Source organism: Peromyscus californicus, unplaced genomic scaffold (assembly GCF_007827085.1).
Source record: "Peromyscus californicus insignis strain IS unplaced genomic scaffold, ASM782708v3 Scaffold_3__1_contigs__length_106647218, whole genome shotgun sequence".
Classification (NCBI taxonomy): domain Eukaryota; kingdom Metazoa; phylum Chordata; class Mammalia; order Rodentia; family Cricetidae; genus Peromyscus; species Peromyscus californicus.
In genome coordinates, this window is record NW_026294551.1 from 60,244,830 (window position 1) to 60,256,891 (window position 12,062).

Consider the following 12,062-nt stretch of genomic DNA (forward strand, 5'->3'; position numbering starts at 1 on the left):
ACTCAACTAATATAGGGAATAGTGAACCATTCAACCAGTGTTCAGTCAAGATGAGTCTTGTGAGCTGTATTTAATAATTTTAGGGAACTTGTCAATAGAAATTAATTAGATACTATATATTAAATTTAAAACTATGAATGCTAGGAGAATTTAATTATATTCTTAGAAGTAATTCATACTAGATTAAAAATAGACAAATAAAAACCTTCATCCCTAGTTCATACTTTACTCATTTAATAAATTAAAGTTAATTGCCTTTATATACTTTAGCCTGTTTTTCTATGGGTTTGTCTTTTCTTATCATCTAGAGATGCCTTGTATATTTTTCTATATTACTCCTTTGTCATGTGTGTAGCAAATGTTTCTCTTAATTTAGCATTTGTCTTTAAACGTTTATATAGTAAAGTCACATCATTTTAATTTTATAGTGAAATATTATTTCTGTTTGGGTGGGAGCTCCACTTCAGCCCCTGGTACCCTGGCATTCATATACCCAAAGAGTCTGGAATGTTCTGGTGGAAGATCCACCTCAACTCCCCTCCCCCATCTCTTTTCCCAAACTCGCCCCTTCAAAGCCGGCCAAACATGGCTCTTCCCCCAGAGAGTCTCAAGACCACTCCCACAGGGTATTTAAGCTGCATCCCAGAAAACAGACATGTGGTTTTCCAGTCTCTCATCCCTGTCTCCTCTCTGGGGGGCTGGAGAATTACCTGGGAACACTTTACCCATTAAACCAGAGCTTTTTCTAATTCGGTCTGATTTGGTCTGATTTGGATTGCCTATTGGCAATTGGATTGATTGGAGAGGCCTATTGGGGTGCAAAAAAAACATCAATATCTTCTTAGGTTCTTGATTTTTTTTTATTTGAAAGGCCTGCCTTTGGTCCCTAAGTTATACATAATCTAAATTTTGTTTGAAATTTTTTGATAATTTAGTATTTACATTTAAGTCTTTAACACTAGACTGAATGTCTCTTGAATGAGACTCCAAATGACCATGAGCCTATGAAAAGATTTTTACCTAATTAGTACTCAGGGAAATGCAAATTTAAACTGATGAACTGAAACTTCTACTTCATAGAGTTGGCAAAATTGAACATTTTGTTGAGGGTAGGGTTTTGGGAAGCCATGTACTCTTCATTAAAGGTTTTGTAGCTTGTATTTCCACCAGCAATCCCGTGACTGTATACTATTGAAGCTACCCATTCTTACTTGGGAATGTGATCTGTAGAAATAAATGTAGGGAAAAGGGGCTGGTTAAAGAAACCCACCCTGACAATGGAGCCCAGAACTAGGGAAAGATGGCTCAGATAAGGCCAGTGAAAGAAACATAGTTTGGCTCAGATCAGAGCCATCTGCCCCTAGTCAACTGACTTGTGAGACCAACCAATCACAGAGCAGGATAGTAGAATCCTGGCCCTGGGGCCCAGGACCAGGGAAAGAAATACAGCCTGGGTTTGGGACCTGAGTCAGAGAAACGAACACTTTATCCACAAACCCAGAACCAAGGAAAGTTGCCCTGACTCTGACTCTCCCGAGCAGTCAGAAAAACTTCCCTTTCAATGTGTCCGGGATACCTCACCCTCCAAGGTTGAGCTGTCTCTTTGTGGCTCTAGCCATCAGAGTTGTGCTAAACAGCTCCAGGTGTCAGGGACAGCTCCAGGGCAGAGCTGTTCTGAGCAGCTTGAGGTGTCTGGGATACCTCACCCTCCAGAGCTGAACTGTCTCTTTGCAGCTCCAGCCATCAGAGCTGTCCTAAGCAGCTCAAGGTGTTGCCTGACTTCCCAAGTAGTCAGGATACCTTTCCCAGAGTTGCAGAACTACTCACATTTTGGTGCCAAAACCTGGGAACAAACCCACAGAGTTGCAACAAATACTTACAATAAAACATCCTCAAGTGTAAGAAAACATAAGGATCTTTGTTGAAGTATTGTTTTTGTAGGGCCAAAAGTCACAACTAGAAAGTGCCAATTAATAGGAAAATAGATAAATGTTGATATATCCACATTTTGGAACAGTCTGGTAACTTAAAATGAGTTACAGATATACTAATTTCAAAATGCCCCCCAGTTTTTATAAGTAATTGCTTGTTATAATAAGTGTATATACATAAGATTTAATTTTTGGTGAAGTATCACAGGTACTGTGCACTCACATGATAACTAGATTTACATGAAGACGGATACAGAAAAAAGTACCTTAGGCTATAAGTACTAGCTTTGCGGGAGTCTGTGGGAATTCAGCTCCGACCTGCTCCCACCTTTCCAAGGGTTCTTAGGTGGTGGAGAGAGGAATGAGGAAATATTAGGTAGAAAGATAGAAAGAGACGATAAGAAAGATAGAGATGCAGGATAACTTCAGGAGGGCACGAACAGAAACTTAGGGTAGAGTAGGTTTTTTCCAGTGCCAGACCTGGGGCGCAGAAAGCAGCGTTGGGGACCCGAGCAGCCACTGCGGACTTAGCAGTCGGAGAAAGAGAAGCCGCTTCAGAGACTGACAACCTCAGAAAGCAGCAGGTGAGAGGAGCAGCTGCCCCCCAAGCCAGGCATTGGCAAGCGCAAGTGGCAGGCGCTGATTGGCAGCACAGGCGGCTGTGGAGACAGGGCAGCATCCCCCAGGGCAGAACCAAGGTGGAGGTAGTGCTGCCGACATGCCCAGGATGTGGAAAGTGCAGCGGAGGTTTTGAAATCCTCCCTGCAGTGAAAAGAACAGGTTCTGAGTGCCTAGCAGCTGTGGCTTCAGAGCGGAAACTGCTGAGGGAGGGAGGCAGAGCCGTGCTGAACAGCTGAGACTCACGCTGGAACTCGGGCCAGCCTGAGCTCCCAGCCGCAGGGTAAGGCAGGGTAAGGCGTAGCTGTGCAGCTACTCAGAGGGCGGCATTTGGCCGTGCTAATGAGGCAGCACACAGAGGACGCAAGGCCGTTGGTAGAGCAGGTAACTGAGCCAGAGTGCAGCGGCTGCGCTGGCAGAGGCTGGGTTTCCTCCCGAACCCAGGGTGCTAAGTGAGACTCAGCTCACAGCAGCAGCGGCTGGGTATTGACCCAGGGCCCGCCTGAAGCTATCCTGTGTCTCTTGTCTTTCTCCTTGTCATTTAGGTCTATCTTTCAACCTAATATTTCTTCATTCCTCTCTCCTCCACCCAAGAACCCTCGGAAAGGTGGGAGCAGGTCGGAGCTGGTCTCCCACAGACTCCCCCACATTAGCTACTTTGAGGGAAGGCAGAAAAAGAGAAAGGATTACAGGGTGACAAGACTATAAACATAGAAACATGTGAATGTAGCACGTGTGTTATAAAACGACATGTGGTATTTGTACTTCTATGGATTTTTGAGAGAGACGAAGAAATAGTCTCTAAAAAACTAGCGGTTGTTACAGTTACCAGACCAGCAGATGCTATTGGATATTTCTGTGATTTTCTGTACCTTTACATTTCTCTTTGCGATGAACATGTAATATTCACAAAAAAGAAAACAAAAAAAAAACATTTTTCTTCTGAAATCAATTTACTGTACAACTACTGTGTTCCGTGAAATACTTTTTAGTTGCTGGATGCATGATGGTTCGAGCAGAGTACTCACAGATCTGAGGACATGGAAATAGGCTGTGATGTTGTAAAGGTTGCAGATAAGTTATTCACCAGCTTGCGCCTCTTAACCTGAATTTCAGTTGAGGTAGTGATAGAAATTTCAGATGAAAAATAAATCTGGATGCCGGTGCCATCCTTCCTGTAGACGCGACCCAGTGGGATCTTCGGTGATCCTCGCTTCACCTCAGCTCTTCCTTATCGGCGCCCCTTCACCAAGATTGTATTCAAGAAATGTGATGAGGAGAGGATGTCCAACTGTATCCAGCTGAAAACTTCGGTTATTAAGGGTATTAAGCGCCAACTGACTGGGCAGTTTCCAGGTACGAGCTATGGCTTAATCAAACAATGCCTAAGAAAGATCCCGTCAAAATAGTGTGACACCATGAACACATGGAAATCCTTACAGTCAACTGAGAATTACTGTTTTTCAGGCAGAGAAAAGGACCTTTTTAATCCAACGCTAAGATTACTTCACAAATAACCATTTGTCCTGCCACACCAGCTGGTCAACAAAGGAGCCATCAAATTTGTGCTTAGTGGTGCAAATATCATGTGTCCAGGTTTAACATCTCCTGGAGCAAAGCTCTACACTGCTGCGGTAGATACCATCTTTGTGGCCACGGCAGAAGGGAAAGAGCACATCCTGTGTGTCAGAGTCATGAAGGTGGCTGCAGCAGACATTGAGAAAGTCAGCAAGGGCATCGGCATTGAGAATATCCATTATCTGGCCGGGCGGTGGTGGCGCACGCCTTTAATCCCAGCACTCGGGAGGCAGAGCCAGGCGGCTCTCTGTGAGTTCGAGGCCAGCCTGGGCTACCAAGTGAGTTCCAGGAAAGGCACAAAGCTACACAGAGAAACCCTGTCTGGAAAAACCAAAAAAAAAAAAAAAAAGAATATCCATTATCTGAATGAAGAGCTATGGCACATGAAGATATATAAGTGAGACTTAGATGCAATGCACTTGAGCTAACTATAAATACTGTATCTGTGTTTGTGTCTGTATGTGACATCATGAACACTGCCTCTGTGGTTATGCTGAATAAATTCAACAGATACCTTTAAAAAGGGAGGGGAGGAATAAATCTGAATAATGTCCCAACAGAAAGAAAATCTAAAAAGGCTAAAATAAGTCATGAAAGAGCTAAGAAAGTTATGTAAAGTAAATCAAGATGAGGTTTGGACATGATATATATGATATCAAAATTTCTAAGTCTAATACACTGATTAATATCAAACCTCTACATAAAATAAACAATGGAGTTCTCAGAAGTTATTAATCTACTCTTGGTAATAATTCTAAATACTGATTTAAAAAAAGCATGATGTGTGTCTCACCAAAGCTTATTTAAAAGTGTTTAGGTTTTGCTCAAGCAAAACCCAAGCATTACACCACAGTTAAAAATACTGGACTGGAGTAACTGACATGCTCAGTAACCATACTTCAAGGCCAATACTGATGGTCAGAGGAATTAAAATGGAGACTTTTTTCCCCCTACCCTCCAAAGTCAACTAAATCCCAAGGAACTGTGACCATCTCAAAATGTCCCTTGTCTCTGACGAGTTTCCTATTACCTTGTTCAGAAGGCCATGGAAAATCCACTGGGTGAATTCTAGCCAGGATCCCGTCTGAAAAGAGGGGGGTCATCACACAGGAAAAAATTCCTCCACGTCAAGCAAGGCCTTTGACTTATCCTCACATAGATGGATACCTGGTAAAAGGAAGGGTAAAGAAGCCAGAGGTGCCTCCAAGTCCAAGTACCCCTGAGGACTAGATCCTCAACTGGCCTTGACAATAAAGAAAATTATTAATGTTGATCCCCTGTGTGGTCACAAGCGCCCAGCAGAAAAGTATAATCAAAGACTAATATGATTAATACGGTTCTGTAACAGTCCAAGGGACTACAGGATTCAGACATAGCCTAGTGAGATGTCATTTAGACAAGGTTCTCTCACTAATGATTTCTCCTTGATAAGGAGAATGCTGCTCAGCCATAGGACTTCATGACCCTCGCTCAGTTCAACACTGCAGCCCTCCCTGCAGCTAAGACAAAACTGACCAGGAGCTCTTTGGACGGCTTGTTCTTTTTTGTTTTGTTCTGTTTTGTTTTGTTTTGTTTTGTTCTGCCTGTTCTTTTCCTCTAATAAGGGCAAGCCTGACCAACTGTGTTCCTAACTGCACTCTCAGCAGGATTATAATTACACTAATAGCCTTACTTTGTGTGTGTTACAGGCGCCACCTCACCAGCATCGCACACCCAAAGGAGATGTGCTATCCTCAAACGGCTGTTCCCCACTGCGGATCTCCACCACTGACTGAGTTCCACCATCGCCCCTGAGACCAACCCTCCTGGGAGGGACTCTGACTGCTGGCCCCTTCCTATGATGCCCCTTTTGTCGGCTTTAGGCAGAGTGATCTACACTCCCCCCCTAAAAAAAAAAAAAAAAAAAAAAAAAACACTCCAGAAACAGTGAGGGTGACCTCTGAGAAGAGGAAGGGGGAGCCCAGGAACGACACAGACAGGGAGAGAGGCCACCGATAAGCAACAAAGATAGCAAACTTCTGGCTTTTTCTTCACTCTCCTGGCCTGAAGACAAAGGCCTGGCAGACTTTATCTTCTCCCCCACCAGCAGCTCCTTCCCCTTCCGACGATTGGTCCAGGCTGGTCAGATAAATTCAAGGCCAGTCCTGGACCTGTTTACTTCAAGGTATGGACCTGTTAACTCCCCTTCCTTTGTCTCAGCTAACCAATATAAAACAAAGGGGAGGGTACCCATCCCAGGCCCCTCAACTTACACACTTGTTGTGCAACCACTGTGCCAAAGCACAGACGTGCCAGGAAAAATTGCCTCCCAGTCCAACCCAGTGAGAAACATTTCACACATGCGCTCCGAAAGCTTCTGCTCTTCACATTCATTGGCATTTCTGAATGCTAGGATGTTTCTTCTGATAAAACTACATAGATATATGGGCTGGAGAGATGGTTCAGAGGTTAAGAGCACTGACTGCTCTTCCAGAGGTCCTGAGTTCAATTCCCAGCACCCACGTGGTGGCTGACAACCATCTGTAATGAGACCTGGCGCCCTCTTCCATATACATAATAAATAAATCTTTTTTTAAAAAAATGCACGCGTGCGCACGCGCGCACACACACACACACACACACACACACACACACACAAACTACATAGATATGTAATATATATAGTAGATGTAATTTTAGGTGGAAAAATGGGAGGTGGGAGTCAAGTATTGTCCATTTTCCGTTTTCCTTTGTGTGTGCATCCGGGTTCCACTGAGCCGCAACTTCAGCAGCTCGACTTTAAGACCATTGTGAACAAACCTGTTGAACTTTCCTGGACTACTTACTAGCCTTTGTGTTGGAAAAGAAAAAAAAGAACATTTCCTATCGGCAGCCGTTAGCGGGCGGGTGTTTGCAGCATTTTTATCACACAGTGGGTGCCATCTCCTCACTGCTTTCCCTGGTTGTCTACATGTGAGCACCTGCTGTTAGCATCTGTCTTTTGTGCTGTTCCTGGGAGTGTGCCGTTCAAACGATGAGATTTTATTGAGATGTCAACAGAGATGCAGAAGATGCTCGCCCCTAAGAAGAGGGACGTCCAGGACTGGGCTGAGAGTTTTCACCACTCTGTGTTGGCAAAGGGGACACATTATTAGATGCTAATGACAAGAGACACTGTGCAGTGGGGTTAGATGCTAAAGAAGTCTCTACATCACTTATTGTGAAGAAAATTTAGAAAAGAAAAGGATGTCAAAATCATAAAATACACTGAATGTTTTTTTTAGTCAGAAGGTGGTAGTGTACTAGACCGACAAGAGTCCACCTGGAGGAGCTCATAATGACTGAAGTTAAATGTTTTCAGCAACAAAATTAATAATAAAATTCTGTGAACTAACAATAGTCATGAGTCTGTATGGTGCAAATAAAGAATTGAATTACTGTTTTTGTCAGGGTTTCTATTGCTGCAAAACCCTATGACCAAAAAGCAAGTTGGGGAGGAAAGGGTTTATTTGGCTTACACTTCCACATTGCAGTCCATCACGGAAGGAAGTCAAGACAGAACGCAAGCAGGGCAGGAACCTGGAGGCAGGAGCTGATGCAGAGGCCACGGCGGGGTGCTGCTTACTGGCTTGCTCCACATTACCATAAGCCGGCTTCCTTATAGAACCCAGGATCACTAGCCCAGGGATGGCCCCACCCACAATAGACTGGGTCCTCCCCTATCAATCACTAATTAAGAAAATACTTTACAGACTGGTGCACAGCCCGATCTTATGAAGGCGTTTTCTCAGTGGAGGTTTCCTCCTTGAAGATTACAGATTGTTGTCAAGTTGACAGAACTCTAGCCAGTGCAAATACGTATGCAAATAAGAAAAACCAGCTTTCTCTCAAAGGAGAAATATAACGATAATTGTAGATGAGAATCGCCATTAGTCAAATACCACGGGTTAATAGTTGTTCCAGGCAAAACTGCGATCCGTGGCTGCAGGAGTGAGAAAAGTGTGCACGATCGATAGCATCCCCAGCCCCCGCTATTTATCATTATAAAAGGGAGAAGAGTAGCTTAACAATGAAGAAACTCAGCCGGACCTCGTGTAACCACGTGATCGAAGTAATCAGCCCTACTAAAGACCCGCACCTCCTGCGTCTCAGGATGGCAGATACTGAGAAGGGCATGCCATTCCTTTAGAGGATGGAGGGGGAGGTGAGGGGACGTGGATGGATAGTAAACCTCCCGAAGATTCAAAGTGATTACGCGTCAGACATAACCACCGTGTTTGTGGGTGCTCCGGGGCGGTAAGCCACGCCCTGAGGGCTGGCTGCGCCGGGCTGGCTAAGCTGAGGCTGCGGGGCTGGCTGCGCCCCTTCACCTGGCTGTCCGCAGCGAACGCTTACGGCGTTTTTCCTTGACGTCCACTTGTCAATACGTTTAAGTTTTATAGCTAGAGAAGGAAGAGAAAAGAATGACCCGACTCGGAGCGTTCTGTTCCGGGGCTGTTCCAGAGTCATCTTAAGTGTGACCTGGGGGTCGGTTTTCCTCGCTCCCCGCCCTGGGGACAGAACCTGCCTGGGCGGCTGGGCCTGCAGCGCTGCCTCCGGGGCTCTCCGCGCAGACCCCGGAGGAGGAGGAGGAGGAAGAGTGGCACGAGAAAGCTGCCAGGATGCTGGAGCCTTAGAGTGATCAAATATCACCGTGCATCGGGGACCTCGTGGCGCAATGGTAGCGCGTCTGACTCCAGATCAGAAGGTTGCGTGTTCAAATCACGTCGGGGTCATGTGTACCTGTTTTCCCGTAACAGTTTGTTGTTTCGGTGAACTAGAAAGGGCAGAGTGGTGACGTTTTCAAATATATAGAAAGGACTTACCCAAATATATAGAAAGGACTTACCGAACGCTTCTCTATGCGGACAGGGAAACTTGGCCACTTACATGCAAAACCACCTCCCTCATTGCTATGAATAAAGCCAAATCAGTTCACAGGAGCTGAAACAAACAGGTGCTAGAAACTTAATTAGCAGAGTGCTTGTTATTTAATAAATATATGAGGAGAAACAACAGAATGAAAGTTAAGTTTTAAATTAAACGCTGAGCTTTGCTTGATTGGCTGGTTAGTTTTATTCCGGGTGTTGGAGGCTTCAACACGTTTACGCTGAGGGTGGGGTGACCAACTATTTTTCGCTGAAGTCCTTTGTGCCACGCTTCAAGTTCTCCACGCTTCAAGCTGTGGAGGACAGCAGAGACTTAAAACCCAGGAATTAATGAGAGGAATTAAAAAGACTATAAAAGAATTTTTTCACTCAGCTGGTTAGGAAGGTTTACTGGCGTGTTTCTAATGCTGTTTTCCTTCAGCATATCGGAAGTAGGAGGTTTTAAATGGTTTCTAAGTCTTAGTCTCCCTGACTAAGACAGGAAACACCTTTACACTCATTCACAACTCCTGTAATTCATGTTTAATTCACTGCCAAACACAAACTCTGAATTCATTAGTCTTCAACCTTTCAAAATTTTTGTAGTTAATTAATCTCTTTTTAACATTATATCCTAAGGATTAATTCTGTGGAAACATTTTTAATATCTAATGTTCAAGATTGTGAACTGATAAAAAAAAGTCCCCCTCCCATATGAATAAATGAGATTCTAGAAGATCTAGCTGTCAGATAATATTCTATCTTTGCAATTTCCTGTTTATTACAAAAGCAGATTTTGCTGGTATGTATGTGTGTGTACAGGTTTTTCTGTAATCAATTTTAAACTTCAATTTATCGTATTTAAAATTAGCAAGAATTTGTTTCCCCGTTATACAAAGATCAAAACAATCATATATTTTATAAAAGTCGAGACAAAAAAATGTTTTTCTGAAAAAGAAAAAATACGGACAAGAGAAAGAAAACTTCTTAAAATTTTATTTGCGCACACACACACACACACACACACACACACACGCACATTAGTCAGCTTCATCACTACAATAAGGGGTTAACTTCATAAAGGGGGAAAAAATGACGTATTAACTCACAGCCACGGAGGCTGAAGGTCCAAACAGCATAGTGTGAGCTCTGACAGAGGGTCCCGAGCCTTACGACGGGATTGTGCGTGGGAGGAAGAGTCACTTCTTGAGCGCTTAGCTCAGAGAGAGCCAGAGAGACAGCTGTCCTCTTTTCATAACAAGGCTGTCATGACGGACAACTACCCAGAGTTGCAGGACAATTTCCCGACTCCGATGACTGACGGATCTCCACAAGGCCCTTCTCCTAAAGTTCTGTCCCCGCTCCAATCACGCACCTCTCTGCAAGGCCTTTGCTATTCTGCCCCTCCAATCACACTAAGCTGCGCCTGCCCGGGTAGAAACACTTTTTAAATGACTCCCGCGCGCCTCTGAATCAGGGCAGTCGCCTCAGCGGGTGTCCAGTTAGTGGTTAATTTATGATCCTTTGTTAGAAGGGATTTCTAGTTTCTAAATTATACTGAAGGAAAAAAAAAAAAAACCTAATGAATATTTCCAAGTGAAATTCTCTAAGGTTTAAGACATAGTCTGAAGAGAGTCAACTTGCAGGCTGGTACTGCCCTCTGGTGGCTACATGGGAAAATGACATGAACACAAGGCATGCCCAAGGTTTTAACAAAACAGAGCCAGCACGAACACTAGATTATCTTCACCTGCCTGCTGGTACATCTTATCCCAGCCTGTAAGATTCAATGTCTTAGAAATGCCCTCTAGAAGAAGCCACTGTTTTTCCACGTCACACTCTGAAAAAGGGGGCTGCTTGCAAAGTAGTCTATCAGTGAATTTATGAGAACCAGAGTCAGGGCCTCGATCACATGATTAGCAGGCCTGGGGTGGGGGAGGGACTGTCGAGACCGCCTGGTTTACCCCACAGCTGTGTGTGGTAACACCTTATATGGTACACTTTGCTTCTGGGCAGGTAATAAACCGCTCTCTCGGGTGCAAAGCCTCCCTGTGAACCAGTCTGTGCCTGCTGGCAGGAGGCTACAGCCCATTGTTCTGTTTTTCCAGAAAAGCCCCAGAAAAATGAAAGTCAAATTATACAAAGACCAATAAGACAATAATAATAATAATAATAATAATAATAATAATAATAATAATAATAATAATAATAATAAATGAAACAAAAAATCCACAATACCACTGAGTTCATTTGTTCATTTTGTGTTAGCCTATTAATTAATTAATTAATTAATGGTGGTCCCTGCCCTGCAGTGTGGTTGATATGTCCAGTGATGTTCTACCGGAGAATATTTATTGGCTTTTCCTTTGTTAGTGGGTGTCAGTTGCAGACGGCTTCCTGGTTAAGAGTGTGTGTGATGGTTTTTAGCGGCGCTCTTACCCTGCGAGGAAAAGTCACGAAACACGTCAGAATCCACGAACAAGAGTTTTATTAAGACGAGGAGAAAAGGATAGATGTGATCAGGCCTGCTGAAACGACACGTGTGTGAAGCAGGTGGGAACGTGGGGGCTGTCTTTTAAAGGCCAAGATGCACCTGCGCACACAGGCCCACGTGGCTACTCCACACATGTGCATAGATCACGTGGTTGTGCCTTGCTTTACGAAACCAAGCAACCACGGGGTCAAGGGTCACGCAGGTAGTATGACCCGGAAATGACCAAGTGTCCCGCCGGGCTTGCGCGACTGTGGGAGGCGTGGTGGGAATTTCTATCACCGAGTCTTGTAACGTCCCCCTCTCTGTGCTAGGACCCTGTTTAGCTGGAACCTGTGCAGGTCTTGTGTCTCTGAGTTCATGTGTACATTAGCCCTGTTATGTCTGGAAGCCGCCGTTTCCTCGGAATCATCCATCACCTCTGGCTCTTTCAATCTTTCTGTAGCTGCCTGAGCTTTGCCGGAAGGGATTTGATGAAAACATCCCATTCAGGACTGAGTGCTCCAAAGTCAGTCTTTGCACACTAGCCAGTTGTGAATCTCTGTGTTAATTCCCATC

At 44.3% G+C, this 12,062-nt stretch overlaps 1 non-coding gene and 1 pseudogene across 1 annotated transcript; both read left to right on the plus strand.

Annotated features, from left to right (window-relative positions):
* The first annotated feature begins 2,891 nt into the window (after positions 1 to 2,891).
* LOC128122580 (malignant T-cell-amplified sequence 2-like) lies at positions 2,892 to 4,528 on the plus strand (annotated as a pseudogene).
* Positions 4,529 to 8,809: 4,281 nt separating this feature from the next.
* On the plus strand, positions 8,810 to 8,881 carry Trnaw-cca (transfer RNA tryptophan (anticodon CCA)). Its single transcript has one exon. It is a non-coding gene; the product is annotated as a tRNA-Trp (tRNA).
* The last annotated feature ends 3,181 nt before the right edge of the window (positions 8,882 to 12,062 follow it).